The sequence below is a fragment of the Siniperca chuatsi genome, linkage group LG11, assembly GCF_020085105.1.
Source record: "Siniperca chuatsi isolate FFG_IHB_CAS linkage group LG11, ASM2008510v1, whole genome shotgun sequence".
In the NCBI taxonomy this organism is placed as follows: Eukaryota; Metazoa; Chordata; class Actinopteri; order Centrarchiformes; family Sinipercidae; genus Siniperca; species Siniperca chuatsi.
In genome coordinates this window covers 23758266-23774149 of record NC_058052.1, presented here as the reverse complement: position 1 = coordinate 23774149, position 15884 = coordinate 23758266, and the positions used below count along the sequence as shown (strand labels likewise).

Sequence of the window (15884 nt, the reverse complement as noted above, 5' to 3'; positions counted from 1 at the left end):
CACTGAGACAACAGATAACAGACACACGTCTGTGTGGTAGAGATTTGTGCAAACTCTCAGGACACCCTAAACATAATGGTCTAATATACTGCAAACCTCATAAGCGTGCTTCATTAATTTAAGGAGCCTTAATAATGGCAAAAAATATTGATATATATATATATATATATAATACACATACACACACACACATATATACACACACAATACACCCCTCACATTTTTGTAAATATTTTATTATATCTTTTCATGTGACAACACTGAAGAAATGACACTTTGCTACAATATAAAGTAGTGAGTGTACAGCTTGTATAACAGTGTAAATTTGCAGTCCCCTCAAAATAACTCAACACACAGCCATTAATGTCTAAACTGTTGGCCACAAAAGTGAGTACACCCCAAGGTCTCAGGTGCGAATGGGGAGCAGGTGTGTTAAATTTGGTGTTATCGCTCTCACTCTTTCATAATGGTCACTGGAAGTTCAACATGGCACCTCATGGCAAAGATCTGAAAAAAATAACTGTTGCTCTACATAAAGATGGCGTAGGCTATAAGAAGATTGCCAAGACCCTGAAACTGAGCTGCAGCACAGTGGCCAAGACCATACAGCGGTTTAACAGGACAGCTTCCACTAAGAACAGGCCTCGCCATGGTCGACCGAAGAAGTTGAGTGCACATGCTCAGCGCCATATCCAGAGGTTGTGTTTGGGAAATAGACGTATGAGTGCTGCCAGAGGTTAAAGGGGTGGGGGGTCAGCCTGTCAGTGCTCAGACCAGACGCTGCACACTGCATCAAATTGGTCTGCATGGCTGTCGTCCCAGAAGGAAGCCTCTTCTAAAGATGATGCACAAGAAAGCCCGCAAACAGTTTACTGAAGACAAGCAGACTAAGGACATGGATTACTGGAACTATGTCCTGTGGTCTGATGACACCAAGATAAACTTATTTGGTTCAGATGTTGTCAAGCATGTGTGGCAACCAGTTGAGGAGTACAAAGACAAGTGTGTCTTGCCTACAGTCAAGCATGGTGGTGGGAGTGTCATGGTCTGGGGCTGCATGAGTGCTGCTGGCACTGGGGAGCTACAGTTCATTGAGGGAACCATGAATGCCAACATGTACTGTGACATACTGAAGCAGAGCATGACACCCTCCCTTCGGAGACTGGGCTGCAGGGCAGTATTCCAACATGATAACGACCCGAATGAGGGTAAAAGGTGATGGACTGGCCAAGCATGTCTCCAAACCTAAACCCTATTGAGCATCTGTGGGGCATCGTCAAACCGAAGGTGGAGGAGCGCGATGTCTCTAACATCCACCAGCTCCGTGATGTCATCATGGAGGAGTGGAAGAGGACTCCAGTGGCAACCGGTGAAGCTCTGATGAACTCCATGCCCAAGAGGGTAAAGGAAGTGCTGGAAAATAATGGTGGCCACGCAAAATATTGACACTTTGGGCCCAATTTGGACATTTTCACTTAGGGGTGTACTCACTTTTGTGGCCAGCGGTTTAGACATTAATGGCTGTGTGTTGAGTCATTTTGAGGGGACTGCAAATTTACATTGTTATACAAGCTGTACACTCACTACTTTACATTGTAGCAAAGTGTCATTTCTTCAGTGTTGTCACATGAAATGATAAATTTACAAAAATGTGAGGGGTGTACTCACTTCTGTGAGATACTGTGTGTGTGTGTGTGTATATATATATTAGTTTGCCGAATAAGCTATTAGCAGTTCCTGTTTGCAATACATCCATGAATGTTCAAACAGCTATCACTGGATTACTTTGATACTGAAGAAACTTAAAAACGTGATAATTCTCAGACAAGTTCGGGAGTTACAAGGAATTTCTAAGCTTTCTTAGCAGATATATGGATGTTTATTCAAAATGAGATCAGAGAAAGATATCCGTGAAGAGTGTACGTCACAGTGAATCTAAAAATGTGTATCATGTCTATGTGTTCAGATTTGACTGATTTATGACTCAAACAAGAAGTAGTGCGAAATTGCAGCCATTGGGCACTAAAAGGTACCTCGATTGCCTCAATGAATGGTTTGTCACAGCCACTGCTGCAACTGTTAGCCATGCTGGTAAGCAAGCAAAAATTACAATAACTAACTTCCCGTTGTCTTCAGATCAGCATGTACTCGTCCAATTGTTTCTCCAACCGGGGGAAACATCCGTCATTGGGAAGCAAAACAAGCCCTACTACATTGTTCTGTGGTGTATTGTGGGGTGTAATAAACCTTGTAGCCTCTAGGGGTCACTAGGGGAGCTTAGGGGTTCTAGTCTAGCTCTATACTTCTCCATCCTCTCTCCTTCACTGTCTGTCTCTCAGTCACTCTATTTCAGTGGTTTTGTTGAGGACCTAAGGCGTAATAAAACCTGACCCGCTGAGAAAAGAAAAAAAGGGGACGAACTGAAAACTATTTTCTTCAGAGTGAAAGTGCTGTGAGGCCTGGCGGCAGTGTATGAACTTAGCCCCCCCCCCCCCACACACACAGTACAGTATATCTTCTTATTAACTGTCCCATTACAAGACAGAGGGTTTGGTGGAGGACAGTAGAGGGTGGGCAAAGTGGCGCCAGGCAGCAGGCCGAAATCTCTCACACACACACACACACACACACACACACACACACACACACACACACACGAGCCCATCCAAATGTCAGCAGAAGAAGAATAGAGGTGATGGACAGGCAGAACAAAATGAGGTAAAGGTAATACTATTCAAGAGAGGTGACAGGTACAGTCACTCAGTATGCATGTGCATATGTGTGCGTGTCTGAGCGTTTTACAGGACATGTCAGTCGGCAGGAAGGAGTGACATGGCCACTGGGCAAGTCTCTCTATGGAGTGAGGTATGGGAGTATGTGTGTGTCTCGAATATGTGTGTGTATGTGTGTACTGGTGGATGCAAATGTGTGTGTGTGTGTGTGTAGATCACTTGAAGTACCATTCCAGGTTTGAAAGGCATGTGGAGGTGAAAAGTTGAAGTTGAGTTCAGGTGTTCAGGAGATTCTCTCCCATAATAAAGCAAACCAAAAACACTAAATAAAAAAATTAAAAAAACTTGTTTCAAAAAAAGTTTGACCGCAGTAAACTTACAAGTGATCAGACAAGAAAACAATGGGAGTGAGGATAACTATTGCTATACACAGAATCAACTTTTCTAGGCCATACGAGTCCGTAGGGTTGCGACTTCACCCTCTTAAAAGTTAAAACAAAAATTATTACAATGACTTTTTGCACAAGTGGCCGCAATAAAGCAGTTCCTACAAATGGAAGACATCTAATTTTGGAACCATAGAGAACATGTACTGACATCTTTTTTGTACTCTCTATGAACCTCCCTCTCATATACCTCCCACTCTGTCTCCTTTCATAGGTGTGTGAATATCTTTGTTTTGTCCTCAGAAGTGTGAATTCAATTTAGATTTTTATTGGCCTCTTAGGGAGTGAGTGTGCTTCTGAATTGCACTAGTTCGTTGAAATTAGGATATCAATACAGTAGCCAAATAATGCAATTCTTAAAAATAATCATGCAGCCTCAGTGTGTCCATGTGTGCATATGCAACAAAGGTAGAGAGAGACGGACACAGGGTGACAGAGAGATGAGTGGAGGCTCTTCTAAGCAGATGTGTAAACGTCATTAGAAGAGGTAATGGATGGAGGAAGGTGGGAAGTGGGGGGGGAAACCTACTCCAGCAGAGGTATTTACCCAACGCCTGGAGCAGAAACACAAACACAGCATCAGTAATGACTGAGACAGAGGGGCAGAGAAAGACGGAGAAAAAGAGATGTTTGGTGGAGAATGTCTTTTCCATCACATTTTCTTCCTAATCAAGACCTGATTGCACAAACAGCAAGAGAGAGGCAGACCTCTGGTTTAATCATGACTACTAAATGTTTTAACAATCCAAAATTTCCACATTCAGACCGGATTTCACTAAACCAGTGATAGTTTTCTTTCACTCCTGTTCAGCTAACAGGCCTAATCCTGGCAAGTGTTTCACTAAAAGCCGAGTGCATCTGCCCTACAGCAACGCCCAAGGGCAGGAAAGACAATACTTCCAGACCAGCGCCACAATTGCTGGCCGACTTCAAAGAGATTCTCTGCGACTATGTGCCTCTCCGGTGTCTGTCCCCTGTCACAGCGAAGGTGACGTGTGTCACACTGACTGTGGTTTTGTTTATGTTGTTGGATTTTCTTCTTTTAAAGCTGTTTGGTGCCCTGTTGTTCACCCCTCACCTCCTCACCACAAACACACGTATCAACGGTAATCACGCATATGGACTCACGAACAAACACAAAATGATGATATATGTCTATTTGTGTGCAGACACATGCATAAAAAACAAAAACCAAGGCCATACAAATGCTTACTACATTCATAAAGTATATACACAATTAGGCACATATACAACTCATTTAAATTCTGTGGGTATTGTTTTCTTCTTTTACACTGTTTAATCTTTTTCTTCATATCTTTTAACTGTTATTTTTTTCTCCAAGGACAAAGTCTGAAATGAAAAACACACATTCTCAGAAAGGGGTAGAGCAAAGTATACCTATATTAGGACAACATCTTTGGCAGTACCCTATACAGGTACACTAAAGTACCATTTATTGCAAGGAAAATTTTGTACACCAAATATTTGTACCTTCAAAAGTACAATTTTATACTCCAAGTGGCCAAAATGAACGTTTAAAAGGACAAGGGTGTCAATATTTTATAGTTTTGTTATTGTCAACAAATCCCATGACAAAACAAAACTCAATACTTTCTGACTTCCGAACCGGGTCTATGACTCTCAGCCACAAGCCCATTTGTTCCTACTGAAATTAAATCTTTAAAAAAAAGTCACCAATATATGTTTTGTCATTTAAAAAAATAAAAGGCTTGGTGTTAGCTGTTGAGTTTTTCAAATGTATTTTTTGGTGCTTTGAGCACCACAAGCAGATAAGCCATATTGTCCCATTATATTAAAAAAGGCAGACATCTCTTATGGCTCATATCTGAGCCATTTTATATCTGTATAAAACTTGGCAACTCACACCAAAACAATCTAGATGAATAAATAACACTACAGGTAAGGAAAAATATGTAGTTTAGATTTTGGGGTGAATTGTCCCTTTAACAACTGTACTATTAATTCAGGATAAATTGATACAAAATTGTTTATCAGAAACAATTTTTTTTATCTTTATGGTAGATCAAAAGGAATACAGCTGAGGCACATTACATGTCTGCATCTCCGCAAAGTTTTTATTTTAGGACAAAGAAAATGTCCTGTAGCTCTATTTTTGAGTGTGCACACACATACGGAAACAAACAGCATAGTTAAAGTTTCCACAATTGGCGTACATAACCACATATGCACTTTCAGGTACATACACACACACACACACACACACCTGTCAAGGGCTCAGGAAAACAAGGTCCTTTAAAGTTGTTGTCAGATGCACAGAGCGAGATGGACGCTGGCAAAACGAAAGGTCACGATGAACGTCCCCTAGACTTCTCAGCGGTCTTATTTCCCCGTCACACACTCACACACACGCTGTCTGTCACCTCCCAGACGAGGCCATGACACCTTGGACACCTCTCAGCAGGCAGTGCCTCCTTCTTCCTCTCTCTCTCTCTCTCTCTCTCTGACAGGTTGACATGGCACAGAGTGGTCGGATGTCGATGGCACTCGGACCAAGAAGTTTGTTCTCTTTGCTGTGACCTCAGAGATGGACGCTGATGTCATATCTCCCTTCTCGCCCCTGCTGCAGTACGCTCCTGTCTAGAAGTAGGAATAAAATCCTTTCTAGCGTCTATTTTCAGATCTTCTTTCCTTTATCTGTCAGTTGTCTATCACAGTTTATCACTGTAGTATGGGCAGTGGGGTTTTCATACTTGCATTGTTTTCTATTTGGGGATTGCAATGACCTTAATCTAGAGATTTAAACAAATTCCACGACAGCAGCGAACAATTTTCATTATCCATTAACAAATGTCTTAAAATGGCTTTGTTTGTTTGACCAATAGTTAAAAATCAAAAATGATTGACAATGGTCTTAAATGAAGAAAAGCAAGCAAACAACCAAATTTGAGAAGCTGTAATCTGAAAATGGTATTTTACTTAATTAAATGACAACAAATCACTTATAAGAATTGTCATTTATTTTCCTTCAATCAACTAATTAAGTAATTATTTCAGTACCAGCCAATTACACTAATTCGCTCTGGATAAAGCATTCACTTTAACGCCATCTTTGCCAAATAACAGCCCCAAATTGCAGTGATGGGTTACTTACCGGATGGATTTGGACCTCAATATCTATAAATCAATAAATGACATTTGTAAACTCACTGAGCACGGAGCTTTAATGATTACAGGTTTGGACACTATGTGTGATCACTTTATTATAGTGTTTTTTGGACAAAATTGTTCTTGCTGCTGTTTAAGGACAAGTTTTGGATTTAACATGTTAGTAGACAGCCAGTTGACTAGTTAGAGCACAGAGTCAACAGCTTTCATAAAGGACTATTTCTATGGTAGAAAGTAGTTCGAATGAAAACTGTTCACAGGAGGGATTGGTACTATGTTTCTGTAAAGACATGTTGCTGTTGAAGCACCACAAACAAAATTCCATTCACTTCCACCTCATGCTCACGTACATTTACTGTTTTAGATTCGTAGGCATTTCGATGACACGGTTTTCCACAGTCAGTCACAATAAGAGACCAAGTAAGGGTTTGGTGTCTTTCTCAGCCAGGGTACAGGATTCTGATGAACATATTGGCTGTTGTGAGGACTAAACTGGAGACCTTTCCATTCAGTTGTCATCTCTCTACACTATTACATGCTGAAACAAATGCCATAACAGTACACACACACACACTGTAAAAAGAAAACAAGGATGATTGCCAGCTCTTTGTTATAGAGAGTTGGCATGACAAAGTTTGCCTTTGTACTTCTACAATGTCAGGAGACACATTGGGGAAAAGTTCTTCCAATCATGGTGGAGTCTGGTTATTTGTCGCCTGCAGTAAGGGGTCAGCCAAGCTGCTGCTGAGGTTTGAAATCAGCAGAATGGAAGCACGAAATAAGACAATTGTGCACACGCACATGCATGCACACACACATCTCGCTATACTCCATCTGTCAGAAAGCCCAAACACCCAGCCATGTGTGAAAACACACACACACACGCACGCATGAAGGGGAAATTCTACAACACTGATTTCTGCTGTTTATTCAGGACAATAGCGGGACTCTGCCTCTACTGCTGGGTCAAGTCATGTCTTGTCAGACCCTGTATCCTCTTTCCATTGAGCCTGATGGTTTCGAGTACCACAGGGGCCTGCACTGGGCCCCATGTTAAACACATTCACCCTGCGGTTAGACCTGTCTGACGTGAAGAGAACAGGCTCATCTTTCACATCAAACGACCATACAACCTTACAGTACCCCGTGCCAATTCAAACACTGCATTTAGGTAAATGGTTAGTTGACTGTAGGAAATAAGAACAAAATGCAAAACTGGGGCTAAAAATTACTATTCAAAATGGACATATTCAAGATTTGTTATTATCCAACGCATTTCTCTTCCTTTCTTGTATTTATTCTCACCCATCATTGTACATCTGTATTAATAAGGAATATTTTATTACATCTACTGTCCAGCTGCTGTGACTGACAAACAGATGTCTTACTATTGTTTCTTGTAATTCTGCCCATTTCACTTTGTATACAAATTTAAAAAGTGAAATCAATACTTTAAATACAACAGAATCGTACCCAAAGGCTGGTGCCATATTTACAGTGTCCCGTGATTTTTCTTTCACTTGCCATCTGTACATTTAGTAGTCGTCATTAGAGGCTCTGTGTGACAAGCACTTGAGAGCTTAGCAGTTAAAACAACACATCACATTAAATCACCATCTGGGAGGGGAAAAGTCATTGCTCACACAGGCGAAGTGATTTTGACAGATGATGTGCAACTGTTGGCTTAAAAGCGTACATGTGTTGATATTGTAAAACTCACACCTTACAGGCTGCCCTGAAGCCCGTCCGACCACACGAGTATATGTTTTTAATGTGCGTATTGTACCTAATGTAGTCTGCATATGTCAAGAAACAATGCTAATCAGATATAATAAAGATATTTTAGTAATAATGACCACCCACCAAGCAGATACTGAGGGGTCTGGGCCTAAACAACTCTTGCATACATCATGTCCTAATGTCACACAATCTCAATCTGACCCACAAGCGTGTGAAAACACTTAAAACACAAACCAGCAAGAGACTAGCCGTGTAAAGCTCATCAGCCTTCCATGTATGAGTGCATGTGTGTGTGATGACGATCAGAGACAGTGTAGATGAATTAGTGTGTGACCACTGTGACAAATTTCCCACCGCTGTCATTTTTAATGTGTGACAGGCCCTTCACTGGCTCACCCCCCCCCCAAACCTCTCCCATACATGTACATAGGCTTAACGTCGTCTGGGCGGGCCGATCCCTCCGGCTCACTGTCGGCACGGCAACGCGCGCTATCCTGGCTAACATCTGCTGCACGACCCGGGGCCACTCAGAATGGGTCTTAATCCCCACACAGCCATGTTGTGGGGGAAAACATTCTTTCCTTTTAGTGACTGCAGACAAACAACAAGCGGTGTTGCTGGTGACCTGCAGGCAACCGGCCTCTTGGAAGGACCCGGGAATGTTGTTGGTTACGTGGCCCCCAATTGTGCCACGGCCCATTATGGCTGTGCAGAGGGGTGTGACCGCCAGCATCGGCAGAGTTGCCGTCACTGGTCCAGTTGGATGGATTTGGGTTTTGAGGTTAATGAAAGGTGGTGTGAGTGGGTTAGGTGGGGTGGGTCAGGAAGGGTTTGTTAGCCAGCGTTGTTATGCTAAAACAACAGTTGCATTGATAAAAAACATGAACCACCTTCCACCCTCTCCTGATGTGAGTTTGCTGCCACATCAACTGGCTGTGGAACCAGGACACTGTTGCTGCCACATTTTTGGTCATCCTTCGGTGAGTTTTTAAAAAGTCTGTTTGTTGCTGTCAACAGCAGAGGGAATGGAGAGTGAGCTTTCAGTTAGGACAGAGGCAGAACATCAACATGTGGCAGTATGGTGACCCCTTGTGGCCACTATCAAGATAAGCACACAAGGCCATTCTCACACACTTTCATTATTTACACATAAAGACACTCACACCAAGAATCATTCAAAGTCTTAACACGACAAGCGAACAACTCCACTCTCCTCTCTGAAACAAGCCGAGCCATGATCCTTCATATTACTGTTTCTGATAAAGATCTTCTTCGGCGGTGACGCACAGAGGAAATGAAGACACGGCCCCATCAATCATTACATCAACTGCTATGAAATATGTATTTGTCTTAATATGGAGTTTGATTCCATCAAACCTATTTCACGGACCATTTCCCTATGCAAACACCTCAGGGAGAAAGAGGGAGAGAGAGAGTGGCAGAGTGTGGTTGAGGCTCGCTCAAAGGTGGAAACATACCTCCGAGGATGGCCCGGTGTGTGTATATAATGAGATTTAATTGAATAGTTCTGCATCAGTGCCAAGAAGTTAGTTGGTGTGTTTGCAGAGGTCTGTGTTATTTCTGATTAAGGGCTTGGTTGTCTTTTTCTCCACAGCAAGTCAATACTTGGCTAGAAACAAAGTCCTTCTCCGGTTTCAATCACAGACAGTGAGAGAGAAACTCAGAGGTAGTAGGTACATCAAAGCAGATTGGAAACATTCGTACGCCTCCAGGCCTTGTCCTAAAAGTGCCAAAGCCACACAATAACAACAGCTCAAATGGATCTGCAGGCTATTTCTGGAAGCAACCAATTCATGATATTTCAGCTCAGCAAAGGGTTATTTGGAAAATGTGCTCTGCTTAATGTAAAACATAAATGGGGCTTGGAAAGATATCTTTCAGTATACAATGAAAATTATTAAAAAAGGTACGTCATATATGTTGAATGATTAGATGTAACTCATACAGGAATTAAATAGCAATGAATAAAGACCACACCATTCATCTATCTGGGTAAGAATTTGGTTTATACATACAGTAGGTCTGCTAGGGATAGACGTTTTGTGTGAAGTCTGTTTCCACATGACATGACAGTTCCAGATAGATTAGGCTTTCAATGAGTGGTAGCACACAAATTCTCACAAAAGCTGCGTTAATAATGGGCTCAAAGACAGATGAACTTCTTGAAAGCAAGAAGAACATTTTTTGCTGATAACTATTTCCCCAGCTGGACTGCTGTCATGTTAAGCATCTCAGAAATACCTTCAAAAGGGAGGCACGAAGGTTTACATGTGCCAGGTGATTTCTTTCTTTCCCTATGATTTTCAATAGCACAAACACACTCCATTGTTGCACTTATCTTTTTCACTTTATTGTCTCTTCCTCTGCCCTTTTTCCATTTCCTTTTTCCTGTAGAGCACTTTGTAACTTCTGCTTTGAAAAGTGTTTCTGCTTAAATTGTTACACCACACACACACACACACACACAGGTTCACTTTAGTGGCTATCATCATAGATAGAGAACACTGCTACTTATGTTCCCACTGAAGCCTTGGATGAGATTTCTACATTATATATAATATGTTTAGGACGTGAGCAAGCAAATTTACAGAGATTAGAACTGTTCCCATATCTGAGGAAAAGGTGCTTTAGGTTTTAAGTCAATATGACAGTAGTGAGTTTAGCCTTGCAAAAAGCTTAGGAGCCCACTCAATATGTACTGTACCATTAACATTTTTGTTGAACAAAGCAAAAGGGTGTCAAAATCACTCGGTTTCATATAGTTACCAAATTTCAGTGAGAGAATTTGAACTGACAACCTTCCAGTCATAAGCCCTGTCGTTAAAGGCAAGACTACTGCTGCAGCAACAAGTGTTTTTGGAGACTCTTCACTACAAATCCAAGTACTACGTAAGGTGACATCCAAGAAAGACTATGGTTAACTACAGCCATACACTGACACCTAGTGTATTATTATGGTTACTGCAAATAATCGCAAGTGACAGGACAGGGCCACGCAGGTTCATTTTAAACACAGCTACTGTCTGTATTACAGCGTAGGTAAAAAAAAAAAAAAAAAAAAAAAAAGGAAGAAAAATCATCTGCTCCATCTGATCTAAAGCTTCATCAACTAATCTAAGACAGGAACATGACACTGCTGAGACACAGATATGCCACAAAGTAAACAGGGAGATGGCACAGGGATATAGAAGTTGAATATGATGGGAGATAGCCGTGACAATGATATAATTATCTGCTGTGTTCGTGTGTTGATTATGTATTTATGTGGGTACGCTCATGTGAATGCAACCTGCTATCTCCCAGTGTCTGCTGGTACACTGTGAGGGTTATTTGGTCTAGCAAGGCAGATAAGAGGGCGATATTGAGGCTGGTGGGTGTGCTGACTATCTGCCTTCCAGCTGCCAACGTAACAGGGTCACTCAGGTGCACTCTGCGGAGACAAGTGGAGGAGCAGAATAGGAGGAGATAAAGTAGAAGAGGGGAGAAAGGGTGGAGATGAGGGAGGTGAAATGACGAGGGAACAAAAGATGAGGAGGAGATGGAGTGGACAATGGACAGAGTGAGGGGTCAGCAGAGGAGACAGACACTGTGCAGAGAGAGAGACGTGCTGCTGTTCATGCTGTCATGCACTTATCAAGATTTTCACAGCTATGAGCGTGACAGTGTACTCTGTATGTGTGCACGTGTATGTGTATTCGTAAAATCCAGGCATTGCTGAGCTTTGAGCATATTCACACTCCATCTGTATAAGTGTATGCATGTGTGTATCTTAGGATTTGTCCATGTGTAAACGCTCCCCTCGCTTCTGTGGGGCTCCAGGTTTCGCCTGGTGGGTGGGACAAAACACCCACAATGCCGATTGTTTTCACAGCACACACACAGAGGATCAGGCCGGCATGGCACACTGGCACCAGATATTATCATGTGTGCCGCGGCTGTTTTTGGTTTCATTCTGATTTCCTTTATACCAAGACGAAGTATGCCTAATCCCCTCGTCAACCTGTCTGTGGAGACTGCCAGAAAAGAAAATAAACACTGGAGTCTAACTTGTCAAATAACAGTTACAACAACAACAGACTCTTTCAAATGTGCGCTTATGTAAAGTCATAACTGTCACAAGTCCTTTTATTAAAAACTTTAGGGGATTTTAGGTGATTTTAACAGATATGATCGTTCATGGCTACACCTGATGCAGAGCGCACTGAAAGGCTAATGAATATTTCAAAGACAAACAATATTCCGACAGAGCAAGCATTGCCCTAAATCAGCAGATCCAATCCCAGATATGAAGCTCAGTTTGGGCTCTCAAAAATATGGCATCGCCTTCAACTAATGCAGCTAGAACCAGATGCATCAATACAGCTGATAAGTTGATAAAATAGGCAAAATTTGGAGGATGATTGGTGCTTTCATAAAATATTAATGCACAAGAGGTTTTTGAGAGAGAATCCCATTGTTCATTTCCCTCAGCTAGGACATTTGAATAAGTTTAGATATGAATAAGTGCATTAGGGACTCAATCAGCACAGAGATGGAGAGAAATAAAGACAATTATTTACCATGAACTTAACCAGGTACAGCATTAGCAATGCTTTAATTTCTATAAATCTAAAATAAGCGGCAGGAGTCTGACCTCTGTGTGTTCTGTTTGTAGTGGATCTCTGTGCTTTTAAGGTGGTCTAAAACAAGTTTATTGACAATTTGCTTAAGTGTTAGAATGCACTGAAGCAAGCACAGTAAATTCTGAGAACACAAAGGTGGGGCTGTTTCTAGTTGCGCAACAACCAGAAGCACAAACTCCGTAATCATGCAATAGAGTAAATGCGCGGAATTTATCTTAATAACAAATTGATCTACTGATAACTTCAAGAACTTCACCAACATGTGAAAGCACCCCAACATAAGTAAAATGGCACCACAGAAATATAAGTACAGTGAGCAACATATAACTATCTATATAAAGATTAAGTGCCCTACAGTTGTTTGTCTTGTAATGTCATAGCAGCTATAAAGAGAAGTACTAAGAGTGATCAACTGGTCCCACACATCATAAGAAATTAAAACAGGATAAAATGTGATGCACTCAAATTACTTTAACAAAAGATTAACCTCAAAGTCGCAGTGTTCTTTTAATCTTCCCTCACTCGTAGGTGTTTCTCTTCCTGATATCTCACTTCTGACAGGTGGCATCAGTTCTACATTTTGTGACAGAAAACTTCTGCTCCTCTAGACCGACCTTTTGAGGGGTTCCCACATTTACTTTGCAATTTAATTCCAGCATTTAAATCTAAAACTTTTCCATAACCATAAACTTGAGATTAGAATTTTCCAGCGGCACAGTGAAATACATAATACAATCAATACATGAGCTGAATATTTTGTTTTCAGTCTTACAATAGCATTCTTAGTTTTGTCCAAACTATTCCAGAAATGTTCCTCCATATTCCCTATACCTATAGTTGTTATCATAGTATGGATCCTCATTTAAAATAAAATTTTATTAATTAAATTTTAAGCAGCATTAAAAATTCTTTTGGCCACTTTGACATATTATCACCTTATAAAGTTGTTGTCGCAAACGTGTTAGCAAAGAGCCTATTTAAACATCCAGCAGACATGGAGCAACATTATCATTCATTTGGAGCTATGTTTCTGACCACCTGATGAAGTCCAATTTTCACTCTTCTTATAGTTCTGTATTGGTCTCCACCAGCTTCTGAGGGAAATATCCGGCTCCTAAGATGCTAAATGCTCCACTATTTTCACCAGCTGGAAACAAGGTTGATGAGAGTGAACCAAACAGGAAAGTTGCAGGCCGTAAAACCAAAATAATAAGTTAAAAGACACTAAAACACTCCATAGAGCTGAGGGGAACTGCAGAGTTGATAATTCTCTGTGGGCTCGTCACTAGGAGGAACACTGTCATTTGAAATTTTTAATGTAAGAATATTGATTAGTGTAGCTTTAAAAAGCCTGGTAAGCATTTAAATCCATTTAATCCATTACTTTATCAGGATTTCATTGACATGGCAACCTTCATTGAGTAACTTGGTTGCATGGAGAAAAAGCACCACATACAAGCAAAACACAGGTAATGTTTAACTGATACTACCTTAGATTAGCATTTTACTAGCTAACTGCTAGCTATAAACAAGCATTGTTGTTAAACAAAAAACTGGATCATCAATAGTAGACCACAGCATATTTCAAGGCCCTTCCGATCAATATAATATACCCACAGTGTGATCATACCGCACTATGCCAGCCAGCAGACAGCTGTGAGCACCTGTTTGCCCCAGATTGACACCCATGACAGACACAAGCACATACCACACAGAGGGGTAAAAATGTAACTGGAGCTGAGAGGAACACTGCCAGGCTGTGGCAGCTGCTTCAAACAGCTCTGAATCAGGCTTTTACACGCAGACGCTTTTGAGAAGGGAAGCATCCGTGTCAGCCCCTGTCACTGGCAGGTGGAGACACGAAGAGCAAGGACAATTTTGGGCTTTGGATGGAGAACTGGTGCTGACACTGCTTCATTTTGTGTCATTAGTATGAGAGACACAACAGCGGGATGTTGGACAAAAAGGAAAATATTATTATTATTATTCTTATAGATCTTTCACATAGCAGAAAATAAGAAAACAACTGATCCTGACCAGTCCAGCACTCTACCAACATGGTTTTCACCGCAACACTGTCATTGAAAACCAAATTCAACTTATTACCTTGTAAGGCTAAACATTTACTTTTTAACTGTGTTCCATCAAACTGCATGCTATCAAACTTTTTGCAGTATAGAAAAAAAAAAGAAGAAAAACAGTAAACTGTTCACTTTTAAATAATGTCTTACAGTCGCCTGTGTTTCAAGAAATTGATTAAATTAAGGATGGAAACTGTATATGTTGTTTTATTTGGACTTCAATGTGACAATACGATAATGTTTTAGGTATGACTATTGGTGCCATCAGACATTGCTTAATATAAACTATGGGTATGTTGTGTGAGATTTAAAAAATTAAACTCTTAATGAAGTAGTCTATTGAAGACAGGGTGAAAAGCCTGCCGTCATAGAAGGGGGCAATTGGGAATAAAGGCGAACAGTTTAGAGATTGAGTACAACCAGCTAATCGTTGCATGGAGTGGGCATGCTTGTCAGATTGTGGGTTTTGGAAAGTTACAGAAATTGTTGGACACAACTCAAAACGTCTAACAACTCTAGACTCCAGATTTGTGCAACTATTATTGTTTTATTTGTCAATCTGACTACACAGCCTTGTTGTCTACAAATACCCTCAAATATTGTCGCTACACAGACAACACAAAAGTCAAAAATGGAACCAATATAGAAAATGATGCCATGCCACAACCACCAACACTTAATAACAATAACAATAATAATAATATAATTTGGTAGTTTTCTAACCCTGCAGACAGTCAGCCAAGCTAGCCTACAGTGAGACCACAGTCTGATGCCAGCCAGGTGTAACACCATCTCCTCTCCTTTTGTTCAAGTCGTGTAATGAGCCTGTAATGAGGCCATGAAATATTGATAACCATGCTCACCTAACACTGGGCCTCTATAGGGGTCCTCTCAACTCAAAACAAGATAGTAGAAAGAAACACTTTACGCCTCCCTTGCTGTAGGAACCAAAGATGAGGAGACTGCTTTGAAAACAACAGATCAAAATCTTGATTATCTTGCTGTGCAAACTGATTTTGTGATGCATGCAGTGGATTCATTACATATCCAAGGTAAAAGCACAATTTAACAGTGATGGAACAATAACGAAATACT

At 41.0% G+C, this 15884-nt stretch overlaps 1 protein-coding gene across 8 annotated transcripts in view; it reads right to left on the bottom strand.

Moving 5' to 3' along the window:
* Window positions 1-15884, bottom strand: part of LOC122884160 (WD repeat containing planar cell polarity effector) — a 97135-nt gene that overhangs the window by 68743 nt on the left and 12508 nt on the right. The gene's annotated exons all lie outside the window — the stretch shown is intronic.